The sequence below is a fragment of the Tachysurus fulvidraco genome, chromosome 21 (genome assembly GCF_022655615.1).
Source record: "Tachysurus fulvidraco isolate hzauxx_2018 chromosome 21, HZAU_PFXX_2.0, whole genome shotgun sequence".
Taxonomy (NCBI): Eukaryota; Metazoa; Chordata; class Actinopteri; order Siluriformes; family Bagridae; genus Tachysurus; species Tachysurus fulvidraco.
In genome coordinates, this window is record NC_062538.1 from 2,856,898 (window position 1) to 2,881,842 (window position 24,945).

The following is a 24,945-nucleotide window of genomic DNA, read 5'->3' on the forward strand; positions in this document are numbered from 1 at the left end:
GTGTGTCTGTGTCTGTGTGTGTCTGTGTGTGTGTGTCTGTGTCTGTATGTGTCTGTATGTGTGTGTCTGTGTGTGTCTGTGTGTGCCTGTATATGTGTGTGTGTGTGTCTGTATGTGTCTGTGTGTGTCTGCGTGTGTCTGTGTATGTGTGTCTGTGTGTGTCTGTGTGTGTGTGTCTGTGTGTGCGTCTGTGTCTGTATGTGTCTGTATGTGTGTGTCTGTATGTGTGTGTCTGTGTGTGTGCGTCTGTGTGTGTGTCTGTGTGTGCGTCTGTGTCTGTATGTGTCTGTATGTGTCTGTATGTGTCTGTATGTGTGTGTATGTGTCTGTATGTGTGTGTATGTCTGTGTGTATGTCTGTGTGTGCTTCTGTGTGTGTTCGTGTCTGTATGGGTCTGTGTCTGTGTGTGCGTCTGTCTGTGTGTGTCTGTGTGTTTCTGTGTCTGTGTGTTTCTGTGTGTCTCTCTGTGTGTCTGTGTGTCTCTGTGTGTGTCTGTGTGTCTCTATGTATGTCTGTGTGTGTATCTCTGTGTGTGTTGATGTGAAAAATCCTAGAGAAGGAGTATGTGTGACATAAAATAGATAAAAATAACTAATCTGAATTAATAAACTTAAATTGTACTAAAACATATTAAAAGCTTTATCGCAAATAATCAATTACGCTTAAGTGCCTTTAGATGTAGTAGATAAGCTAAACAAGACAAAACAACTTTTTTTTTACAGCTCCATCTGCATCTGCAAAATCACAAGTGTAAAAAAAAAAGCTAACAGCAATGAAGGTTTGAAATGTGGGTTTCCTGTCTAGGAGTTTTGAGTCTCTTGAACAGCACAAACAAAACCTAAGGGTTAGATTTTTCCACTATTGTTACTTTACTGTCGGTATAAAAAAATCGAATCAAAATAAATAAATTAATAAAATTCTAAAGATTTCTATGAGCAGAAATACACACTTGAAATTCCACACTGCCTAAATTTTACATCACAAATGCTTAATGACGAATGACAAAGAAAAACATTTCTGATGGACTGTTATAGTTTATAACAATAAAAAAGGCAAATAAAAAATAAATTAAATAAAAAAATGAACAACTAGGAAATAACGAAAGTATGAAGAAAGTATGCTGTGAAGAAAGTATGAAGCTTCCTCTGAAGTTTCCTCTAAAGTCACTTTTACTCTTTTTGATAAAAAAAAATGGATGAAATAGGGATGGTTCATAAAAATAGACTAATATGAAAGTTGTAACTATGTATAATGTAAAATATGTAGAACATAAAAGATTCAAATTTACCACAGATAAGAAGAAAAACGAAAGCATCACAGTGTGCATTACGGAAGCTGGCCCAAAAAAAACACCCACACAAACATCACGTCACTCAAGTCACTGACTACATTTCTGAAATGTGAAATGAAATGAAAACATTCTTCCGGAAATCACCTTACAGAGTGATCCAGCTTAGATTCTTCATTTAAAGATTCCCCGAATTAGTAATAATTTCACATGGAGACCAAACTTCCAACGGAAATCAGTTCTTTTGAAAAAGGCTAAAGACTGGAACAAGGTTTAGGAGTAGAAAAGCCGTGTACGACAATGGTGAGTTACATATAGCCTTAAATATGATATTTATATATATATTACACACGTATACATTTTTGCATTAAACTCACTTCAACTAACAGAATGCAAATATCATGTACTTTAATTCCTAATGTTTGTAATCGAGCTTGTCTCGACTTCTCAGGACATCGTTTATGTGTTTAGTTGTAGTCGTAGTGTTCCAGTTTTCTCTTTTAAGACTTGAACAGATCTTACGTGGTGATTTGCACATACACGAGTGCCATCGATAGTTATGAAATTTAACTGAAATATTTAATACGATATTCAGAATGTTAAAATTTTATATGTGGATTAGTTGAAGCATCGTCCACATAACTCCGTTAAACTTAAGTACAAAACATAAACTTAAACAAGTACTTAAACAAATAACAATATTATTAACTTACCATCAGTTAACTTACAGATAACTGCTAGATATATGAATATACAGAGAATATACATAAGATATTGGAATATTATGACAAATCCCTTGAACCACACTTGCTGTGGGTTAAAACTAAAGAAATTAGCAATAAATATGAATGGTTTTCATTCCATTTTTTTTAGTTTTACATTTTTTTTTGATTGAACAATTTGATTAGCTGACAAAAACTATAATATAACACACCCAGTCAACTATGTAGACATTAAATCGATCTCGAATGTGCTATACGGTTGAGTTAGTACAGGAAGCTGAACGCATTTTAGTTGGTTCAGGAAGCTGAAGATTTTAAAGAAACGTACGAGAAATAAGTTGATGATGGAGTGCACTAAATGTAATTAATCTAATTAGTGTGTAGAAATTAGAAATATTCCAGATAAATTCTTGCCCATGATCAAAAATAGCAATGTTGAAAAACAGCTAGTTGAGAAAATGATCAGCATTCATTACGTTTATGACTCATTTCGACTCGTTTTGATTCGTGGACTTTAGGCATTTCATACTGAATAAACATTAACGAATGCAAGTTCTAAACAAATGGTAGTAAAGTATGTTGAGAAAGAAGAAGTGACATTACTGATTAATTAATTATTAATTAATTTAATTTAGTTTATTACTACTGCTACTAATGATGATGATGATGGCTTTCAGGGCTGTGTAGTGAACAAGTTTATTCGTTTGTGCTCTCCTTCAGCTGAACAGGTAACTACAGTATGTTGCTTTTTTACTCATTACAATTGTTACGTCCAAGGAAGTATGTTTTTTGTGTTTTTCGCTTTTCGTCCAGTTTCCTTTCTCTACTTCTCACAAGCAGGAAGTAATATGTATGGGCGCGCGTGTGTGTGTGTGTGTGTGTGTGTGTGTGTGTTTGTGTGTCCTCAACCTAAAAAGCGTTGATTGAATTTCTCTCAATGTGTTATTGGGTTAGTTGTCTTGTTGTACAGGTTTCTTATTATCAGAGAAATTATTATTTCTTTAGCTATTAAGTTTACATTGTTAATTCTTTGGGAAGGGATTTGTAGAGAGGTGGGTGCCATTTTCGTTCGCATGTTTTCTCTTGTTTAAGCCAGTTAGGGAGTTAGTTTAGTATTGTAAATTTTGTCTTCTTTTGTAGTTTAGTTAGTTTCTTTTTAGTAGTTAGAGGGTTTAGGTTTGTTATTTTGGCCTTGCCCCCTCTTAAAGCCTTTAAATCCTCCCACATTTGTACAATAAAAGGAACTTGTTTGATATTGAGTTGCGAGAGAGAGAGAGAGAGAGAGAGAGAGAGAGAGATACTGGGAAAGGAGAGAGAGAGACAGAGAGAGACAGACACTGGGAAAGGAGAGGGGGGAGAGAGAGAGAGAGAGAGAGAGAGAGAGAGAGAGAGAGAGAGATTTTTGATTTTGAAAAAGACCTTTATTTCGATTGCTCAGTTTCAAACATGTCCGATAAAAGGTTTAACTTAACTTAATGCAGGAAAAGAAATAAATAAATAAAATGAAAAATAAAATAGATAAATAGAATAGCTTTAAAAGTGCGAAACCATAAAAACTAAAATGTACATGATGTCCTTCAAGACATGTTCTGTGCAAAATGCAGTTCTTCATTAAAAACTGAGCAGAGTGCATTTTTAATGCACCAGATTTTTTCAAACCTTGTCAAGTTCGCCGTTTTCTTGTAAAAGTGAAAGTCCACTAGAATCCTGGACTTCATCATTGCTGTTGTCACCATTGTTGCATCATCGCTGCCACTCTGTTCTACTTTATTTTTTCGGCTGATGTAAATGCCCATCTTTGCCTGACCCACAACAAAGTTTAAAAGCTGGCATTCTGTTTGCCTTTTCTTAGTATATTTTACCCCCAGGATAAAAGTTTGGACTGAAAAGGACTTGTTATAAGCGCTAAAAACAGTCTGCAAAAGGGTAAAAAGGGGTTTTAGTCTAAGACACTGCGTAAAAGCGTGAAATATTGTCTCCCTCTGTAAACAGAAGGGACACTTGTGACTTGTCTCCGGACACAGAACCGAGATAAAAGCATTAACAGCAATGATTCCGTGCAGGATTCTCCACTGTAAATCTCCAGTTCTTTTAGTTAATGGTGGCTTGTAGAGTGTCCTCCACTGTGGTCGCTCTTCCTCCCTCAGCCCGAGGACAGAGCGCCACGGTGTGTCCACTCTACCATTAAGACTGTTCTTGTTAAAAACCTTAACACAGGCTTTATAAAACATTTTCCCAGAGACCATGTAAAAATCCATATTTGTGAAGCTTTTACATTCTAAAAAGTGACCAGTACTTCCCTCTAAGTCTGGAGACAGAGAAAGCTCAGGAAAAGGGTCCTCCTCATCCGGCTGTTCAGTCCCCCCACAGTACTCCACTAGCATTTGTTGTTCTTCTTGTGAGAGAGCAGAGTGCCACCTCTGAAGTAGCCATGCCACGATCCGTATTGATCTCACGCCCAGCCGTGCAGCTACTCCACTGGTGTCTTTGAGCTCTGGTCCAGCCAGGTCCACCAGGCGTCCCAGCGTGATGAGACCAGACGTTTGTAGAGTCTGAGTGAGGGCACTGTCAGCAATGTCCAGGCGAGCTCCGTAGATGAGGGGCTCCTGAAGTAGCCAGTTTAGTGAGTTCGGGTCTGTGGCTCTCTCTGTCTTAAAAAGACTCCACACTTTAAAAACATTGTGATAAAAAACAGGTAGTCTCAAAGTGTTCAGCTTTCGAGGGTCCATCAGGAACAAGGGTTTGTCAAGTCCCAGATCTCTGAAGGACTTTAAAATAGTACTGGTCACACATTTCCAACTTACAGACATTGAACCACCTAAAAATCTCTGTAAAAACTGTAAACGAAAGGCAGCGGTTCTGCTCTGTAGGTGCACTACGCCCTGCCCACCTTCATCTTTGGGTAAGTATAAAACACTTTGGGGCACCCAGTGCAACTTATCCCAGAAAAAGTCTAAAAACATTGACTGGATTCTCGCTAAAAGTGTCACAGGTGGGTCCACACATGCTACTTTGTGCCAAAGGGAGGCCGCTGCCAGGTTGTTAATGAGTAGCACACGTCCCCTGTAAGACATCTTTGGTAAAAGCCATTTCCATTTATCTAAGCGACCTTTTAACTTTAAAAGGGTCCCTTCCCAGTTTTTGTGCATAAAAGTCTCTTCTCCCAGGTAAACTCCTAGATATTTAAAACCATCTTTTTTCCAGAGTAAACCCCCTGGGAGTTTGGGTGCACTAACTGACCAACGCCCGACCAGAAGGGCCTCACTTTTATCCCAGTTGATCTTGGCTGAGGATAATTTGCCATATTCCCTGGAGATTCTACATAGTGTGTCGATATCAATTTGTTGGTCCAAAATTACCACTATATCATCAGCATAAGCTGACAAACGGAGAGTGGTCCCACAACCCGGAAATGAGAACCCTTTCAATTTGTTTCTTAGCATGTTTAAAAAAGGTTCTATGGCTAGGGCGTAGAGCATACCTGACAGAGAGCAACCTTGTCTGACTCCCCTGTACACTTTAAAAGGAGCACATAAGCCACCATTAACTTTCAGTACACTTTCAATGTCACAATATAAAACTCTTATTTTGTTTATAAAAACAGAGCTAAAACCAAAAGCTTCGAAAGTTTTCCATAAAAAAATCATGCTCCACTATGTCGAAAGCCTTTTCCTGGTCTATGGAGACCAGACCCATTTTCAGCCCGAATAGTTTTGAGGCACTTATAAGGTCTCGAACCAGTGAGACGTTATCAAATATTGACCTCCCAGGTACACAGTATGTTTGATCGGAGTGGATCACCTCTTCCAGAACACTTCCCAGTCTGGTGGCTAAAACCTTAGAGAGCAGTTTGTAGTCGCTGCATAATAGGGACACAGGTCTCCAGTTTTTTATGTTGGTTAGGTCTCCTTTCTTGGGGAGTAGCGTGAGGACTGCCCTCCTGCAACTCAGTGGAAGCAACCCTCCAGTTAAGCTGTTGTTGAGGACTTCCAGCAAGTCTTCCCCCACAACGGCCCAGAAGCACTTGTAGAACTCTGCTGGAAGTCCATCTATACCCGGCGCTTTTCCACTCTCTGTATTTTGTAGAGCATTGAGAAGCTCTTCTGAAGTTATTGCTCCACTGAGTGCTGGGTCTAGGTGTTCAGGGATTTTGGGCAGTCCTCCCAGGAAAGCCTGCTCTGTGACCTGGTCCACTTTGAGCTCGCTGGTGTAAAGCTTTTCATAAAAACTAACTGCTCTCTTGCGTATGTCTGTGGGTTTGGATAAAATGTCACCAGTTTCGGATTGCAAGTTGTGAATGAAACGTTTCTGGCCATTCTTTCTTTCCAGGTTAAAAAAGAACTTAGATGGTGCATCCATCTGGTCTGCATTCTGGAAGCGAGATCTTATTAGCGCACCTTGTACTTTTAACCCTAGGAGGTCAGATAGCTTTTTCTTCTTTGCTGTAAGGGTCTGAACATGGGCCTGTTCTCCTGAAGGCTGTAAAAGAGATTGGAGTATCATGATTTCATTTTCCAGTTGGCTTATGGACTGGGCCAACTCCCTTGTGACATTTGCAGTGTACTGTTGACATAATTGTTTGATTACGTCCTTACAGCCCAAGTAAACTATTTTGATCTTGCTAGCTACCTTTCCATAGCGTTTAAGCTCGCGCTCTATATCCTCATCGGGGATAAACGGAGGCACGTTAGCTATAGTTACCCGGACGGTCGGAGCAACCAGCGGTGAGACTATAACAAATTCACCACTTACCACAACGCCGGTGTTGGCCAGGTGTCTTGCCTGATTTTCCTCTTTCAGAAAAACCACCACCGCTTTGTTCATGCGGGAAGCGGCGAAAATGTTCTCATTTCCAAACTCCTTCCCCATTGCCAGTAAAACTTCCTCCACACTCACGCCGTTAGCCGGCATACACCTGACGCCATGGCGGAGGGAGACAGGTGACGTCCCCCTCTGCGTGAGGGACGCCATCCCGCTCCCGCTCCCGCCCTGCTACTACACACCTGACTAACTTACCTATCTAAATAAACTACAATATTTCACACAAAACCTATAATTAAACTTTCTGTTCTCTTTACTCCTTCGAAAGAGGGTAACTCTAACGAAAAAAGTAAAAGAAAAAACAGAAAAAATCGCACGATAGCTCTCAGCTCCTGTGACCACTCACACACCCAAACACTCCCAGCATGCACAGAGAGAGAGAGAGAGAGAGAGAGAGAGAGAGAGAGAGAGAGAGAGAGAGAGAGAGAGAGAGAGAGACTGGGAAAGGAGAGAGAGAGAGAGAGAGAGAGAGAGAGAGAGAGAGAGAGAGAGAGAGAGAGAGACTGGGAAAGGAGAGAGAGGGGTGAGAGAGAGAGAGAGAGAGAGAGACAGTGAAAGGAGAGAGAGAGAGAGGAGAGAGAGAGAGGAGAGAGAGAAAGAGGGACACTGGGAAAGGAGAGGGGGGGGGAAAGAGCGCGGACGCGAGCGAGAGAGGGAGGGAGCTGGGGAGGGATCGCGAGGCAGCCTGGGCACGGAGAGGAGGGTTGTGAGCGAGAGAGAGAGAGAGAGAGAGACTGGGAAAGGAGAGAGAGAGAGAGAGAGAGATTTTTTTTTTGATTTTTAACTCAGCTTTATTAAATTAGCAATAATTTACGATACAATGTTAAAAACTAGCAGCACTTTTTTTTAAAAAGATGTTTAGTGTAAAAGGGTGTTAAAAATTAGCTCATCATCATCAATAAAACAGATAACATTTGCATAACACCATTTCAACATAAAAGCGCTCAAATCATTCATTGCTTTAAAAAAATTAAAATCAATTTTGACTCTAGCTTTCACTAGAGCCTTAAAAACAGAAGTGGGACTGATCAATCCTGTCTTCTCTATTTTGTTTTTTCGACTCATATAGATGGCCATTTTTGCCTCTCCAACAATAAAATTGATCAGTTCCCATTTCTGTTTTTCTCTTTTTTTATACCCAGCCCCAAAGATAAAACCTACCTGGGACCATGTTTCACTAAAAGAGATAAAAAGTGCTTTCAGCAGCTCAAACAGAGGGTTAAGTCTTTTGCAATGTAAAAAACAGTGAAAAACAGTTTCTGTTTCTGTGCAAAAAGGACAAGTCTTTAAAACATCAGGGTTTAACTTGGAGATTAAAACGTTAACCCCCACTGCCCCATGAGAGAGAGAGAGAGAGAGAGAGAGAGAGAGAGAGAGAGAGAGAGACTGGGAAAGGAGAGAGAGAGAGAGAGAGAGAGAGAGAGAGAGAGAGAGAGAGAGAGAGACAGGGGGGAGAGAGAGACGAGGAGAGAGAGATGACTCAGAGAGGCACCCTGATCGCTAGAGCTTCCTCGCTCTCGCTCTCTCTCTGCTCTCTCTCTCCCCGCGCTCTCTATCCCCTCGCCTACCCTCCTCTCTTGTCAGTGCATACTGCGCTATCTCTCTCATCTCCTCGCTCTCTCTCTCTCTCTCTCTCTCTCTATAGCTCTTCTCTCGACAATCGATGAGCGATGTCCGCTATACATCTCTCTCTCTCCTCTCAAGGTAGATACGAGAGTACAGAGCCCTAGCCTGTTAAGAGCCTTGCTCATGAGCCCAGCAGTAGCAGCTTGGTGGACATGGGATACAAGCCTGCTACCTTCTGATTGGTAAATCCATCAACAAGATCAGGGACTCACCGGTAGTTCGTGTCCTTCTGGGATTCTCTTAATTTCCTCACCTGCACCTTTGAGAGCGTCATGACGGGTAGCATCACTTCCTGTTTCGGGAACAGCACCATGCAGGACAGGCAAGTCCTCCAGAGGGTGAGAGAAACAGCCAGGATCTTTAACTGGACCCCTCTCTCCATCTTCACTTGCACTATGACACTAACTCTGGACTTGCGCAGCACAGTGCCACTTTATACACACCATACCATACAGTGCCACTTTATACACACCATACAACACACTGCCACTTTATACACACCATACCACACAGTGCCACTTTATACACACCATACAACACACTGCCACTTTATACACACCATACCACACAGTGCCACTTTATACACACCATACCACACAGTGCCACTTTATACACACCATACCACACAGTGCCACTTTATACACACCATACCACACAGTGCCACTTGATACACACCATACCACACAGTGCCACTTTATACACACCGTACCACACAGTGCCAATTTATACACACCATACCACACAGTGCCACTTGATACACACCATACCACACAGTGCCACTTTATACACACCATACCACACAGTGCCACTTTATACACACCATACCACACAGTGCCACTTTATACACACCATACCACACAGTGCCACTTTGTACACACCATACCACACACTGCCACTTTATACACACCATACCACACAGTGCCACTTTATACACACCATACCACACAGTGCCACTTTATACACACCATACCACACAGTGCCACTTTATACACACCATACCACACAGTGCCACTTTATACACACCATACCACACAGTGCCACTTTGTACACACCATACCACACACTGCCACTTTATACACTCCATACCACACAGTGCCACTTTATACACACCATACCACACAGTGCCACTTTATACACACCATACCACACAGTGCCACTTTATACACACCATACCACACAGTGCCACTTTATACACACCATACCACACAGTGCCACTTTATACACACCATACCACACAGTGCCACTTTATACACACCATACCACACACTGCCACTTTATACACACCATACCACACAGTGCCACTTTATACACACCATACCACACACTGCCACTTTATACACACCATACCACACAGTGCCACTTTATACACACCATACCACACAGTGCCACTTTATACACACCATACCACACACTGCCACTTTATACACACCATACCACACAGTGCCACTTTGTACACACCATACCACACACTGCCACTTTATACACACCATACCACACAGTGCCACTTTATACACACCATACCACACAGTGCCACTTTATACACACCATACTGCACATAGACACTTTAAAGACAGTCATTGAAACCATACGCATTTATGTATTTTTCACATATATTTTCATATATTTTCGATAGTTTATACTTTTTATCTATCTACCTCCTTTTGGTTTTATTTTTATCCTTCATTCTGTTCCATTTTATGCTTGAATACTGAACAGACGTAAAAAGCATCTCACTGCATGTCGTACTCTGTATCTATGTGTGTGTGACAAATAAAATTTGATTTGATTAGGATTTGATTCAGCAAGTGTTTTACTCTAATAGTAAATAAAGAACAAAGAATGATCATAAGGTGAGTTTTTTTTTTTTTTTTTATTTTTTTTTAAAACCAAACCCGTCACCTAACAGATCTTTATCCAACCACTCGGGATCCGGATCCATCGGACGTTCCAACGGCATGAGAAAAGGGCGGGAGGAGAGTAGAACTGAGGGGTGGTAGAGGGGGGCAGAGTAAGGAGCGGCCCTCTTCTGTTTTCCAGGATCCCTACGCGTCATTTCTCGGTGCGAAGATTCTGCCCTTTCCCCCTCAGCCCTCGCCGCCCCCCAGGAGCTTTGGTCCCCCCCCTTCCCCCCTCCCCCGTCTGCCCCCCTCTTCCCCTTCCCCCTTTAGTTCATTCCTTCCTCTTAATCACTGGTTTTTTGGCCCCGCTATTCCCCCTTCCCTCTTTCCCTTTCTCCTTCCCCCAGCCCGGCCCACCAGTCCACCGCACCCACCCCCGAGCCCCCCCCCCCCGCCCCCCCCCCCCACCCCCTTCCACGCCCGCCGTCATCGTGGTCTCACTTGTCCTTTGTCCTTTCTCCTTTTTTTTTTTTTTCCTTCCCCCTATGGTTATAAATGGATTCTAGGCTATTCTTGTTATATTAAACTCATTTAAGCTGAGCTGTAAACAAAACAGCTACCCGCTCTCAGTTACTTATAAATTGGATCACAAATAAGAGAACATTCATGCATACAAGGTTTCATCTCATGTTTGAATGTGGCAATTTTTCTCCATGTTTTATAAAATTAAATCAATTAAGCTTCCTGTTGCAGTTTTGGGTGTGTTTTGGACTCGACCCGATTGTATTTCCAACACCTCTTTTATCTTATCGCTCCTTCTTTGCTTCAACTTACCCATTTCCTTCATGTCCTTTCCTTCGTTCTTTCTCCTTCCCCCCGCGCCCCGTCAGTTCTTTTTCCCCCAACCCTCCCTCTTCTTTCGCTCTCACACTTCGCTGCTGTACAAAGACAATTGGCATTCTTCTGGTATTGTTGCACCTTCGTCTTGGCCTTTATGCTTTTCTGCGTGCGGCCGCGGTTCCCTTCTTCCGCCCTTTCCTCACTCCGCTCCGCTGCCTCCCTCCTTTTGTTTTCTCCTCCCCGCTGTTTCCTCCTTCCTTCCACTTCCTCCTCCTTGTTCCCGTCTTTTCTTCCCGCCCCCTCCCCCTCCCTTCCCTGGTTTCCCGCCCTCGATCCCCCCTCTCATCCACCCTCCCCCCCCCTCCCTCCCCTCTCCTTTCCCCTCCGTTTTTCCCCCCTCCCCATCACCTCCGTTTCCCCCCTCTCCCTCCTCCCTCACCCCCCCCCTCCCCTCCTCCTCCCCGGCCTCTCTCCCCCCCCCTCCTTCTTCTCAACCCCCCCCCCACACTCCCCTCCCCTTTCCCCTTCTTCCCCCGTCCCCCCTTCCTCCCCCCCCTCCCCTTTCTTTCTACCCCCCCCCCTCCCCTCTTCTCCCTTTTCCTCCCTCTCCTCCCTTCCCCCCTCTTCCTTCCCCCTCCCCCTCCCTCCTCCCCATCCCTCCTTCCCCCCTTCCCCCCCCCCTCTCTCTCCCCCCTCTACCCCCTCCCCTCCCCCCCCTCCCCCCGCCCTCCCTCCTTCACGCCTAGCCGCTTTTACCCCTCCCTCTCCCTCCCTCCCCCCCCTTCCCCCCTCCCCCACCCCCCCCTCCCCATCTCCCCTCCTCCACCCCCCCTCCTCTACTCCCCCACCCCGTCCCTCCGTCCCCCCGCCTCCCCCTCCCCACGCGCCCCTCTTTCTCCGAGCTGGTCTTAAGTAATATTCTAATTTTCTGAGATACTGAATTTGGGATTTTCCTTAGATGTCAGTTATAATCATGTATCAGTTATGTGTGTTAATGAAAAAACTGTGACATGCTCATCTTCCGAAAATATTGCCAACGACCCACTATACAATAATTTTTGCAGTTAGGTCTATTCAATCATATCTGCCCCTGCACTCTGGTATGTGACGAAAAGAATTCCACTATGTTGTAATGAATATGTGGCAACAATAAAGGCTTCTACTGTATGCCCCCTGTTCAATTCTCCAAACCTCTGCAGCAACCACTTACTGATGCTTCCTAATTGTCCATCATTCAAGACAGAAGAATCCATTTTATTAAACGGGTCAATCCCAATTTCACATATAGAAAACTTAATTTCTCTCCTGAGCAATCTCTGAGATTGGAAGGCAATAAACAGGAGCACCAGGTTTCTGTGTGATGGAAAAGCTGAAGTCTGGAGGTTAATGAAAATTCTTCACAGATCTTTGAATTTTCTGTTCAACATAGAAGGGTTTAAATTTAATTATCCTCTGTGAACATATACATACACACACATATATAATGTATATGATCGAACCTTAAACACTGAGTGAGACGTGTGCTGGGTGAGTGTGTGTGTGTGTGTGTGTAAGAGTGTGTGTGTGACTGCGTGTGTGTGTGTGTGTGTGTGTGTGCACACACGGGAGGGCAGACACAAGCTTGATCGATACTGTTTGATAGTCTCTGACAAAACAGACATTTTCTCTGTGCCATGAGGAGAAGAGTTAGACATGAAAGCAGAACGAATCTATCCACAGCATAAATCTGTTCATCCCACTATTGCTCATCAAAATTACCCCCTGCAGATGCAAACACACATTTCCATATGAAAAAAGAAATCAAAGTCTTGTTTCTTGTATTCAAACCCACAAATTTACTTTTGCACATAACCAATCCTACATAACCACAATGGCAAATTACAGATAGCCTGCAGGTCGTGTTCATTTATTTCTCCTGCAGCACAGGACTTTTCGTTCCTTTTCACACCACACCGATCGTACTGTTCCGCACCAGTTGAACGAACCAAAATGCAGTCATGTGATAACATCCACATCACTCATTGGCCACATGTCTTTGAGCGAAACTCAAACTCTTAAACAAAAAGAGAAAAATACAGGCAAATACAGCTGCAATAATGTTTGTGGTTGTAATCTACTACATCGCTTGTATACAGCATTCTGTGCAAAGTCTTAATTTTCAGAATGAAGCGCGGATGCGGCTTGAAAATATCATTTTAATGCACTGCAAATGGCAAAGACGCGTCGCAAGACACTTCAGGAGGCGGCGAGCGTTACTTTTGCGAAACTGTGACATGCTCATCTTCCGAAAATATTGCCAACGACCCACTACGGCAGCTGGTTTAGTCCAAAATGCGCAATACTTTTTGCAGTTAGGTCTATTCAATGTCGGATCGTGTTCTCACCACAAACGAACCGTACCAGAGTTTGTTTGAAAGCGTACCGAGACCACCTCTTCAAGGAGGTCTCGGTACGCTTGTTTGGTCCGCTTTTGGTGCGCACCAGAGTTCGATTGCTGCATTCTCACCTGCCCAAACGAACCGCACCAAACGAGCAATCGAACTCTGGTACGATTCAACCGAACTAAACAAGGCAGGTGTGAAAGCACCCTTAGACAATCAAATGTTGTCTTTGTGATATAATCAGGTTACTGTTATAATATGATGTGTGTGTTTTGTCCACTAGATGGCAATAGAGTGTGGAGTATGCGGGGATGTGTTGGTACTGAATAACAGTATGTACGGTCCTCTTCAAGGAGGTCTCGGTACGCTTTCAAACGAATTCTGGTACGGTTCGTTTGTGGTGAGAACACGATCCGAGATCGAATAGACCTAACTGCAAAAAGTATTGTGCAATATTTTCGGAAGATTGGCATGTCACAGTTTCGCAAAAGTAATACTCGCCGCCTCCTGAAGTGTCTTGCGATGCGTCTTTGCCATTTGCAGTGCATTAAAATGATATTTTCAAGCCGCATCCGCGCTTCATTCTGAAAATTAAGACTTTGCATAGAATGCTGTATACAAGCGATGTAGTAGATTACAACCACGAACATATTTGCAGCACGCAGTCGTCTCTCCATGGTGTACTGTATGCTGTATTTTCCTCTTTTTGTTTACTTCCGGAGTTTCGTTGAAATTTCCCGCACGTTTATTCTGACCAATCGAGAAGCAGTTTAGGAAATACATGTGGCCAATGAGGGATGTGGATGTTATCGCATGACTGCATTTGGGTTCGTTTCAACTGGTGCGGAACAGAACGATCGGTGTGGTGTGAAAAGGAACCAAAACTGATAAAAAGCTACAATGTATCATTTTTTGCTTTTGGTCCGGACCAAATGAACCGAACTGTAGATGTGAAAGCATCCTATGGACCCCTGAAAATGACAACAGTGAAGAGACATGCTTACGAGGCACAATTCAAACTACAGGCTATCAGTTACACGGTTGTAAATGGGAATAGAGCAGCTGCGAAATAATTCAACATCAATGAATCTATGGTTCGGAAGTGGAGGAAGTAAGAAAATGAACTGCGGCAAGTTAAGAAGACACAGTAGATGAGGACTTTGATGGATTTGTGGGAGAAGATTGATTAAAACAATAATGTGTGTGTATTGTTAAATAGTAGAATAAAGTTCAACTAAACTCACTGTTTTGCTTCCGTTACCTTTTTTGTAGACCGTATGTTTTAGCATGCGCCTTATAATACGGTGCGCCTTATTCTTCTGTGTTTTGCACTATTTTGCACCACTTTAAAATCATGCATCCTTGCACCACCAAAAAACTAACATTACACTACTGTATGTCCTTCCATATTTATTCTGTGTTTGTTTTAGATTTATGCATTTATGCAAAAACCAATTGTTTATGTTCCATATAAATAGTTGTCCAATTGAATGTTGTGTAAGTTAAAATTCATTGGCCAGTAATGAGTCACATGATACCTGTATAAGATAACCGTAATTTAAAAATAATTAATTATTTGTTAATTGTGTGTGTTTTTTTTTAAATAATATACATATGCTGGTAAAAATTATTTAAAAAGAACTTGTATTTTGTTTAAGTTTTATTAAGTTTGTGTCACATGATGATCGGTGAGATGGGGGAGAAAAAACGAGAGAGAAAAAAGGAGGGAGAATGAGACAATGGAGCTGCTGCTGCACTTAAACGATGTACGATCTGTTCTTTAATTAGTGTAACGAAGCTAATTAGGTGTTCAACCCGAACATTTAGAAGCGATAGTTTCTTAGGTAGGTAAAGACATCGGAAAGACGTTGACCTCGCCTCTGACGAACGGATATTTAAGTGGTGGATTACTGCGCCATGTGCACGAACTTGGCTAACGGACTGGCGGATAACTAGCAAGGACTTCATGTGGTGAAGGAGTATCCCGTGAAGCATCTAAGCTCTGTCTGTGTTCTTCAGTGCCCTTTTTCTTTCTGACGTGTGTAAGGAGTACAAACCATCTTCATCAAGGTACTATTTTCCGTTTGTTGCCCTCGTGGTGAAGTAGCCATTTTGTTTTGGTTTCTACGAACCCCAGCTACGTACAGGCCTGCAACTGGTAGACTGAGTGCAGTTTTTATTTACTTTTGCCGGCTTTTATTATTTATTTTCTGACAAGTTTGAGTAATAATTTGATATTGATTTATTTTTCATTTAAACTTGACCTTGATTTTTTGAAAGCAATCTGCACAATATTTTATCTGACCACACATTTAGTAAACTGTTCATATTGTTTAAATTGTGTTGTGTCTGTATTTAGTGTGTTTCATTTTTCTCGGTACCTGTTGATATATTTAATTATAAATAGAACCCACACTCAAGGTAAAGATGAGACGAATTGATAGGGCTTAATATTGTTAGATATTTATTTAAAAGAGCCTGGGTTAGCCACCCCATATTAGCTGGTAACGCATCTTTAATTTGAGGGCATTGAGGGCATTACATCCAGATCAGGTGAATGGTGTAGGAATTACAACAGTTTGCATATGTGTCTCCCACTTGTTAAGGGACCAAAAGTAATGGGCCAATTGGCTTCTCAGCTGTTCCATGTCCAGGTGTGTGTTATTCCCTCATTATACCAATTACAATGAGCAGATAAAAGGTCCTGAGTTCATTTCAAGTGTTCTATTTGCATTTGGAATCTGTTGCTGTCAACTCTCCAAGATGAGATCCAAAGAGCTGTCACTAACAGTGAAGCAAGCCATCATTAGGCTGAAAAAACAAAACAAACCCATCAGAGAGATAGCAAAAACATTAGGCGTGGCCAAAACAACTGTATGGAACATTCTTAAAAAGAAGGAATGCACCGGTGAGCTCAGCAACACCAAAAGACCCGGAAGACCACGGAAAACACCTGTGGTGGATGACCGAAGAATTCTTTCCCTGGTGAAGAAAACACCCTTCACAACAGTTGGCCAGATCAAGAACACTCTCCAGGAGGTAGGTGTATGTGTGTCAAAGTCAACACTCGAGAAGACTTCACCAGCGTGAATACAGAGGGTTCACCACAAGATGTAAACCATTGGTGAGCCTCAAAAGCAAACATCTAAAAAGCATCCACAGTTTTGGAACAACATCCTATGGACAGATGAGACCAAGATCAACTTGTACCAGAGTGATGGGAAGAGAAGAGTATGAAGAAGGAAAGGAACTGCTCATGATCCTAAGTATACCACCTCATCAGTGAAGCATGGTGGTGGTAGTGTCATGGCGTGGGCATGTATGGCTGCCAATGGAACTGGTTCTCTTGTATTTATTGATGATGTGACTGCTGACTGGAACTCATTGGACGGCGCTTCACAGTGCAGATGGACAATGACCCAAAGCATACTGCAAAAGCAACCAGAGTTTTTTAAGGGAAAAAAGTGGAATGTTATGCAATGGCCAAGTCAATCACCTAACCTGAATCCAAGTGAGCATGCATTTCACTTGCTGAAGACAAAACTGAAGGGAAAATGCCCCAAGAACAAGCAGGAACTGAACAGTTGCAGTAGAGGCCTGGCAGAGCATCACCAGGGATGAAACCCAGCTTCTGGTGAGGTCTATGCGTTCCAGACTTCAGGCTGTAATTGACTGTAAATGATTTGCAACCAAGTATTAAAAAAGTGAAAGTTTGATTTATGATTATTATTCTGGCCCATTACTTTTGGTCCCTTAACAAGTGTGAAGCACATGCAAACTTGTAATTCCTACACCGTTCACCTGATTTGGATTAAATGCCCTCAAATTAAAGCTGACAGTCTGCAGTTAAAGCACAACTTGTTCGTTTCATTTCAACCCTGTAATGAGTCTGTCTGTGTTTGCCCTGTTTCTGTCTGCTGTCTAAAGACAACTTCAGACATGGACTGGAGAACAAGGTGCGTTATTTAATGCCGGCTGGCCGAAAAATGGGGTCGTTGCCAGACTTTGTCAACTTAGCGTTGCACCTGGGCGGGTCCTCGTGAACCATGGGCAGCCGGGCCGACCGGGTCTTTGGAGCTCTTTATTCCGACCAAGCTAGCCAAACCTGAACCTTCGGAATCTGCTGTCCTAAATCTTGAGCCTGTCTTGGAACTTCTGGAATGTTCTGGGTCGTGTAGCCCAGCTAATATGGTTGCGCCCAAGCTCCATAGACCCACTGTCCAGTCCAAGAGGGATAGTCCTGAACTCTCTGCCTGGCCCAAACTGACTATATCCGAACTAATCAGCCTATCTGCCCTGTCTGTCTCTAGTTCTGCTTCATTGACTGTCGGCCTCGCTCTCTCCTGTCCTCATCTATAGGTCCAGAGCACCTCCAGCACCACCCTGGCCGCCAACTCCGCTTTGGTCTCTGGCTCGACCGGTGGCACCACCCTGGCTTCCAGCTCTGCTCGGGGCTCTGTCTCCGTCTGCAGCACCACCCGGGGTGCCGCTCGTGGGGGGGAGGGTTTTTCCTGTAATCTGTCTGTCTGTGTTTGCCCTGTTTCTGTCTGCTGTCTTGCCCCTGCTGTTAATTGTTTGCTCTGCCCACTCATTTGTTACCATGGACACTAATTCAACTCAGGCTTTCCTCCAGGTGTGTTGTCTTTGTCACTGATTGTCTCCACTTTGTGATTGGTTCCTGTTTGCTATATCTACTCTCTGTCCACTTCCCTGGTGTTAGTCATTGTGGTATGTTGTATGTTTGTCTCTGTTCCTGGTCCCTGTTTTGCTTTGTGTTCTGCCTTGTGTTGCCTGCCTGCCTGTTTCTTGATTTTTTGATTAAATATGTTCAAAGCATTTGGATCCTCACTCGCCTTTGTCTAACCGTGACAAATCCACTGTGGTGGTGTGTAGAGCCAGCAATGTTAGAATTGTGTTGATGTCTCAGTATTTATGGACCTGACTGTATATATTCATAAGGACATTTCTTTTGTACAGCTATATCTGTCATACCACTTCATACTGTATCATACTTGTATAGTAACCACACTATTCAGTGTCAGTATACCCTTATTCAGTTATATGTTACATATTACTACACCTTCTGTATAACCTCATACCCTTATTTATTACACTGCCACTTGTAAATAAGCCATCTATGCACTTCTGGTTAGATGCTAACTGCATTTCATTGGCTCCGTACAGGTACCTTGCACAATGACAATAAAGTTGATTCTAATCTAATCTAATGCATGGGGTAAGTACAGAAATAGACCCCGTAATTGAGACTGCGCCTTATACTTCGGTGCGCTTTATAGTGCATAAAATACGGTATTTTATATTCATTCATTACACACAGACTGATATATTTCAGATGTTTATTTCTTTTAATTTTGAGGATTATAACTGACATCTAAGGAAAATCCCAAATTCAGTATCTCAGAAAATTAGAATATTACTTAAGACCAATACAAAGAGAGAATTTTTAGAAACCTGGGCCAACTGAAAAGTATGAGCATGTACAGCACTCAATACTTAGTTGGGGCCCTAAAACACATTTAAGATCTACATCGTTGCCTTCGTCCTTATCTTCCATCTGAAAAACAGAACAAAGAGATGATTAGTACAACATTGTCTTCAGATTCTATGGTTCACAGACTCACATTGGTGTCTTAATGGTTAGGACCTTGGTCTAAGGATAGGAAGGTTCCAAGCCCTTGGCCCCTGCAAGAGGCCCTCATTCACTCTCTCGCTCCGTCTCGGTTGCTGTCTCTCCTAGAAAGGGAGAGGAAACATTTCATTCGTATTTACAAGTTAAATGTAAACAAACAAAAAAACGCTGTCATTATGAGGGTTAAACTGGATTGTCTGTAAGCACAGTGTTCCCAAGTCAGAGACGTGTCCGTAAGTAAACATGGTGGAAACAAAGGATGTAGCATCTGATAGTAAATTTCTTAGAATTTAACTCTTCCTCATCTCCGAAGCATCAAGGCAGTGCAATACCCAGAATGCAATTTGTCTTTGTACAGCATTTGTCTCTTACAGCATCTGAATGTGGTTTAAACAGAGCGGTCATTACAGAAGGCATCTTACTCGCAGCACCATCAGGAATTCCTGATCTCCAAAGACGATCACAGCATTTTCTACCATCGGGTCGTCCACACACTGCACAGGAAGCTATAAAACAGAGAAAAATTCCTACATTCAAACATGAGAATGAAACCGTTTGTATGCTTGAATGTTCTCTTTACGCAGTAATTAGACTATTTTAATGCTCTTTCCATCATAAGTGTTCCATCAAATTTGTAATTACGAGTGGGAATGTCATGTCACTAGAAAAATATGGTGGACTCGATGGATCTCGCATCTGTAGGTGACGGTAAAAAAAACTCTCCTTATGATTCATCATTCTTTGTTCTTTATTTATTATTAGAGTAAAACACTTGTTGAACCAAATCCTAATCAAATCAATTTATTTGTCACACACACATACATACAGAGTACGACATGCAGTGCAATGCTTTTTACGTCTGTCTGGTATTCAAGCATAAAAAGGAATGAAATGAAGGATTAAAAGAAAACCAAAGGGAGGTAGATAAATAAAAGGTATAAACTATATAAAATATATGAAAATATATGTGAAAAATATGTATATACATAAACGCGTATGGATTTAATGACTGTCTTTAAAGTGTCTGTGTGTATAAAGTGGCACTGTGCTGCGCAAGTCCAGAGTTAGTGTCATAGTGCAAAAAAGGTGTGCAGAAAAGAAAGAGGTCCTGTAAAAGATCCTGGGTGTTTCCTGGTTTAAACTCTGAATGTCCTGCGGGAAGAAGCTTCTCCTCATTCTCTCTGTGTTTGCTTTCAAGGAGCAGAAGCGTTTCCCTGAACGCACCAAAGAAAAGAGTCCATTGTCAGGATGGCTGAGATCCTTTACAATCTTCCTGGCCCTGGTCCTGCACTGTGTGCTGTAGATGTCCTGCAGGTCAGGGAGCTCGGTGTGGCTGGTACGTTCAGCTGACCGCACCACCCTCTGGAGTGCTCCCTGTCCTGCATGGTGCTGTTCATGAAACAGGAAGTGATGCTACCTGTCATGACGCTCTCAAAGGTGCAGGTGAGTAAATTAAGAGTCCCAGAAGGACACGAACTACCGGTGAGTCCCTGATCTTGTTGATGGATTTACCAATCAGAAGTTAGCAAGCTTGTATCCCATGTCCACCAAGCTGCCACTGCTGGGCTCATGAGCAAGGCTCTTAACCCTCTCTTTGTCTCGCTTTCCTTCTCTCCATCTCTTTCTCTCTCTCTCCCTCTCTCTGTCTCTGTCTCTTTTTGTCTGTCTGTCTGTCTCTCTCTCTCTCTCTCTCTCTCTCTCTCTCTCTCTCTCTCTCTCTCTCTCTCTGGCAGTGAATAGTCCCTGGGAAAAGTTCCTGAATGTGAGCAAGTTTTTGATAGAGACGACAAAGCAGTTCTGTGCATCATCATGGATAAAGACATCTGCTAAATGCTCTACATGATGAATGTAATGAGTAAAAAGGCAGCGTATTTACCTGTTCAGCTGAAGCAGAGCACAAACAATGAATCTTGCACTGTATACACCCCTGAAATCCATCATCATCATCATTAGTAGTATTAGGAGTAGTCACTCATTGGTTAATAAACTAAATTGTATTAATTTACTAAATTAAGTATGTAAATTAATACTAAATTGTCACCTTTGTTTAGAACTTGCTCACTAAACACACATGCATTCTTTAATGTTTATTCAGTATGAAATGACTAAAGTCCACATAAATTAAACAAAAGTTGAATTACAGCCACGTAATGAACGCTGATCATTTTACTAGCTGTTTTTCAACATTGCAAATTTGTTTATGTTCATGTGCAAGAATTTATCCAAAATACTTCTAAATACTACACACTAATAGAACAATCGAGCATATTTTACTTGGTAGCTGAAAACATCAAGTTTTAAGATGGTAAGTTAACTGATGGCAAGTTAATAATATTGTTATTTGTTTAAGTGCTTGTTTAAGTTTGTTTTGTACTTAAGTTTATCAGAGTTGGTTTGAGGCCTCCACAAACGAGGCCTTCCCATGATGATGCAAAACTAATCCACGTATAAAACTTTAATATCGAATTAAATATTTCAGTTATATTTCATAACTATTGATGGCTAACACTCGTGTATGTGCAAATTACTGTGTAAGGTCTGTTCACGTCTTAAAATAGAAAACCGAATCGCTCTGTAAACAATAAACAGCTGTCGACTACAACTAAACACATAAATAATGTCCTGAGAACGCTGATCATTTTCTCAACTAGCCTTTTTCAACATTGCTAGTTTGTTTATGTTCATGGGAAAGAATTTATCTGAAATATTTCTAATTTCTACACACTAATTCGATTAAATACATTTAGTGCACTCCATCATCGACTTATTTTCTTGTACGTTTCTTTAAAATGCTTTCAGCTTCCTGTACTCGACCTTATAGCACATTCGAGATCGATTTAATGTCTAGAAAGTCGACTTGGTGTTCTTTATATTATTAGTTTTTATCAGCTAATCAAATTGTTTAATCAAAAAAATGTAAAAAAGACAAAAAATGGAAAGAAAACAATTCATATTTATTACTAATTTCTATGTTAGCATAACTAGCAGCTGTTATCGGCTAGCAGAACAATTGAGCATATTTTACTTGGTAGCTGAAAACGTTTTAAGTTTTAAGATGGTAAGTTAACTGATGGTAAGTTAATAATATTGTTATTTGTTTAAGTACTTGTTTAAGTTTATGTTTTGTACTTAAGTTTATCCGAGTTACTTCGTTAGCATCGTCATGGGAAGTCCGCGTTTGTGGAGGCCTCGACTACAACTAAACACATAAACGACATCCTAAGAAGTCGAGACAAGCTCGATTACGAACGTTAGGATTTAAAGTACATGATATTTGCATTCTGTTAGTCGAAGTGAGTTTAACGCAAAAATGTATACTGTGTAACATATATATAAATATCATATTTAAGGCTATGGTAGCTCACCATTTTGGCTTTCCTACAGAAGCAAAAAAAAAAACAGCGCCAGCTAGTGCACCTTTCACTTCACTTCACCGTTAGGGGTCGCCATCAAATCATACATCTGTTTCTACCTAACTCTATCCTCAGCATCCTCTACTCTCGCACATATCTCCTCTTTGTCCTTAATCTTGACCTCTAAACTGGCAGCTCCATCTCCAACATCCTTCTACCAATATAACCATCTCCCTCCTCTGTAAATGTCCAAACCATCTCAATCTAGTCTCTCTGACCTTGTCCTCAAAACAGACAACCTGAGCTGTCCATCTGATGTTCTCGTTCCTAATCTTGTCCATCCTCATCACTCTTAAAGAGAATCTCAACATCCTCATCTCTGCTACCTCCATCTCTGCCTCATGCTTTTCCTCCCTGCTACAGTCTTCTACACCACTGGACAAAGACAATCACTCTGGACCCCTCACATCCAGCGCACTCACTCTGGACCCCTCACATCCAGCGCACTCCCTCTTTGAACTGTTGCCGTCTGGTCGATGCTATAGAGCCCTGAGCACCAGAACGACCAGACGCAGGAACAGTTTCTTCCCTCAGGCAATCCATCTGATGAACACTTGACATACACGAAACACACAACTCTATTATTACGTTATTTACTTAAATTGTTATGGAATGAACTTCCCCTAGAGTTCCGGACAGCCGAGTCACTGGCTATTTTCAAGCGGCGGTTGAAGACCTACTGATTCAGGAAATTCTTCAACTAGCACTTCTTTCCCTATCTTTTGCATTTAAAAAAAAAACAACAACCTTTGACACTTTTTCATTGTAACTTTTTTAAACTCATGGTATCTTTATGTAACCTAGTGAGCCAGCATTAATGTATTCAATGCTAGAGATTTAAGCACTTATGTACATCGCACTGGATAAGGGTGTCTGCCAAATGATGTAAATGTACATACAAACTGTCTATATTATGTGTTCGTGTCTTGTCAATGTCATTCTGTGTTACACTGTGGAGCTTCTGTCACTAAAACAAATTCCTCGTATGTTTAAACATACTTGGCAAAAAAGCTCTTTCTAATTCTGATTCTAATTTTGATTTCTTTGATAGCGCCCTGTATAACGTGGCGCATAAAAAAAAAATTATATAAATTTAGACAAATTGTTTATTCCCTGTTTATATGGACGTATCTATATCCGTTATGAATTTCAACATGACGCTTTGTTCCAACCAGTATTTTTATATTTAAGCAATATTCCTTAATTAATTTCATGAATAGTTCATTAAATTACACAAATTCATACACCGAGTCTAAGGAGAAATGGCTGAGGTTTTATTTCACTTCATGCATATTATTGTGTATATAAGGGGTCTAATACGGAACTCAACTCACCAGTCATTACTTACCACAAAATTACAGAAATCATCCTGGTCTCCAGTTTCTTCTCATTGCAGATTGTCCTGAATTAAGTCCAGTTTGTTCCTGAGCTCTGATCAACTGCTAAAGCTTGTTCCTGTCTTTAGCCTTTTTCAAAAGAACTGAAGATTTCTGTTGGAAGTTTAGTCTCCATGTGAAATTAGGAATACTAATTGGGGAAGCTGAAACAAGTTGAAAGCTGGTTTAGTCTGTAAGATGATTCCCTGAAGAAGGTAGTCATTTGAGAGGTCTGATGAGCTGTAGTTTCAATATAACTGTTGGTGCTGTTTTCATTTTTGGCAGCTTCAGAACAGGAAACTGTGGTGCTTTCTTCTTTCCTGTGGTAAAACATAAGCACAGCCATATTCTTGACTCCCATGAAAATGAGCACACATTCGATAGTTGACCCAAAAATGAAAATTGTCCATTTTCTCACCCTCATGATGTTACAAGCCTGTATACATTTCTATGTTCTGATGAAGACGGTGAAGGATATTTTAAAGGTATATAATGTTTGTAACCAAGCCATTCATTAGCCTCATTCACTTCCATAGCATTCTTTTTTTCCCACTCATGAATGATTTGGTTACAAACATTCCTCAACATATCTACGTGTGTGTTCATCAAAACAAAGAATTTTATACAGGCTTGTATAACTCACTTCAATCATCTCTCTCTCTCTCTCTCTCTCTCTCTCTCTCTCTCTCTCTCTCTCTCTCTCTCTCTCTCTCTAATAATTAATTCACTTCAAGGTTTGTGTGATTCAATAATTTACATTTTTTTCATTCTGTTGAAAGGATCTAATTTAAGGATGTGTTCATGTCCCATTAAAAGTGAATGCCTGTTCAAAAAATGCCATTTGGTTGCATAGAAACCATTGTCTTTCCATGGTCTTCTGCCATGTTTGAGGCCTATTGAAACTTTTCATAAATGCATATAATCATTTTTTGTTGCAAATAAAACTCTCCTAGTCCATAAATACTGTAGATTTAACTTTGTTTAATATAT

General features: G+C 41.5%; 2 long non-coding RNA genes across 3 annotated transcripts; one reads left to right on the forward strand and one right to left on the reverse strand.

Annotated features, from left to right (window-relative positions):
• Positions 1–1,149: 1,149 nt before the first annotated feature.
• On the forward strand, positions 1,150–7,324 carry LOC125139851. The gene is made up of 3 exons (XR_007138985.1): positions 1,150–1,591; positions 2,688–3,549; positions 7,279–7,324. It is a non-coding gene; the product is annotated as an uncharacterized LOC125139851 (long non-coding RNA).
• An 11,546-nt stretch (positions 7,325–18,870) lies between these two features.
• On the reverse strand, positions 18,871–24,256 carry LOC125139850. Of its 2 annotated transcripts, XR_007138983.1 has the most exons (5): positions 23,928–24,256; positions 21,043–21,093; positions 19,589–19,672; positions 19,182–19,270; positions 18,871–19,091 (listed from the first exon to the last, which is right to left on the reverse strand). It is a non-coding gene; the product is annotated as an uncharacterized LOC125139850 (long non-coding RNA). The 2 variants fall into 2 exon arrangements; XR_007138984.1 differs by lacking the exon at positions 21,043–21,093 and having other exon boundaries at positions 23,928–24,252.
• Positions 24,257–24,945: the final 689 nt, after the last annotated feature.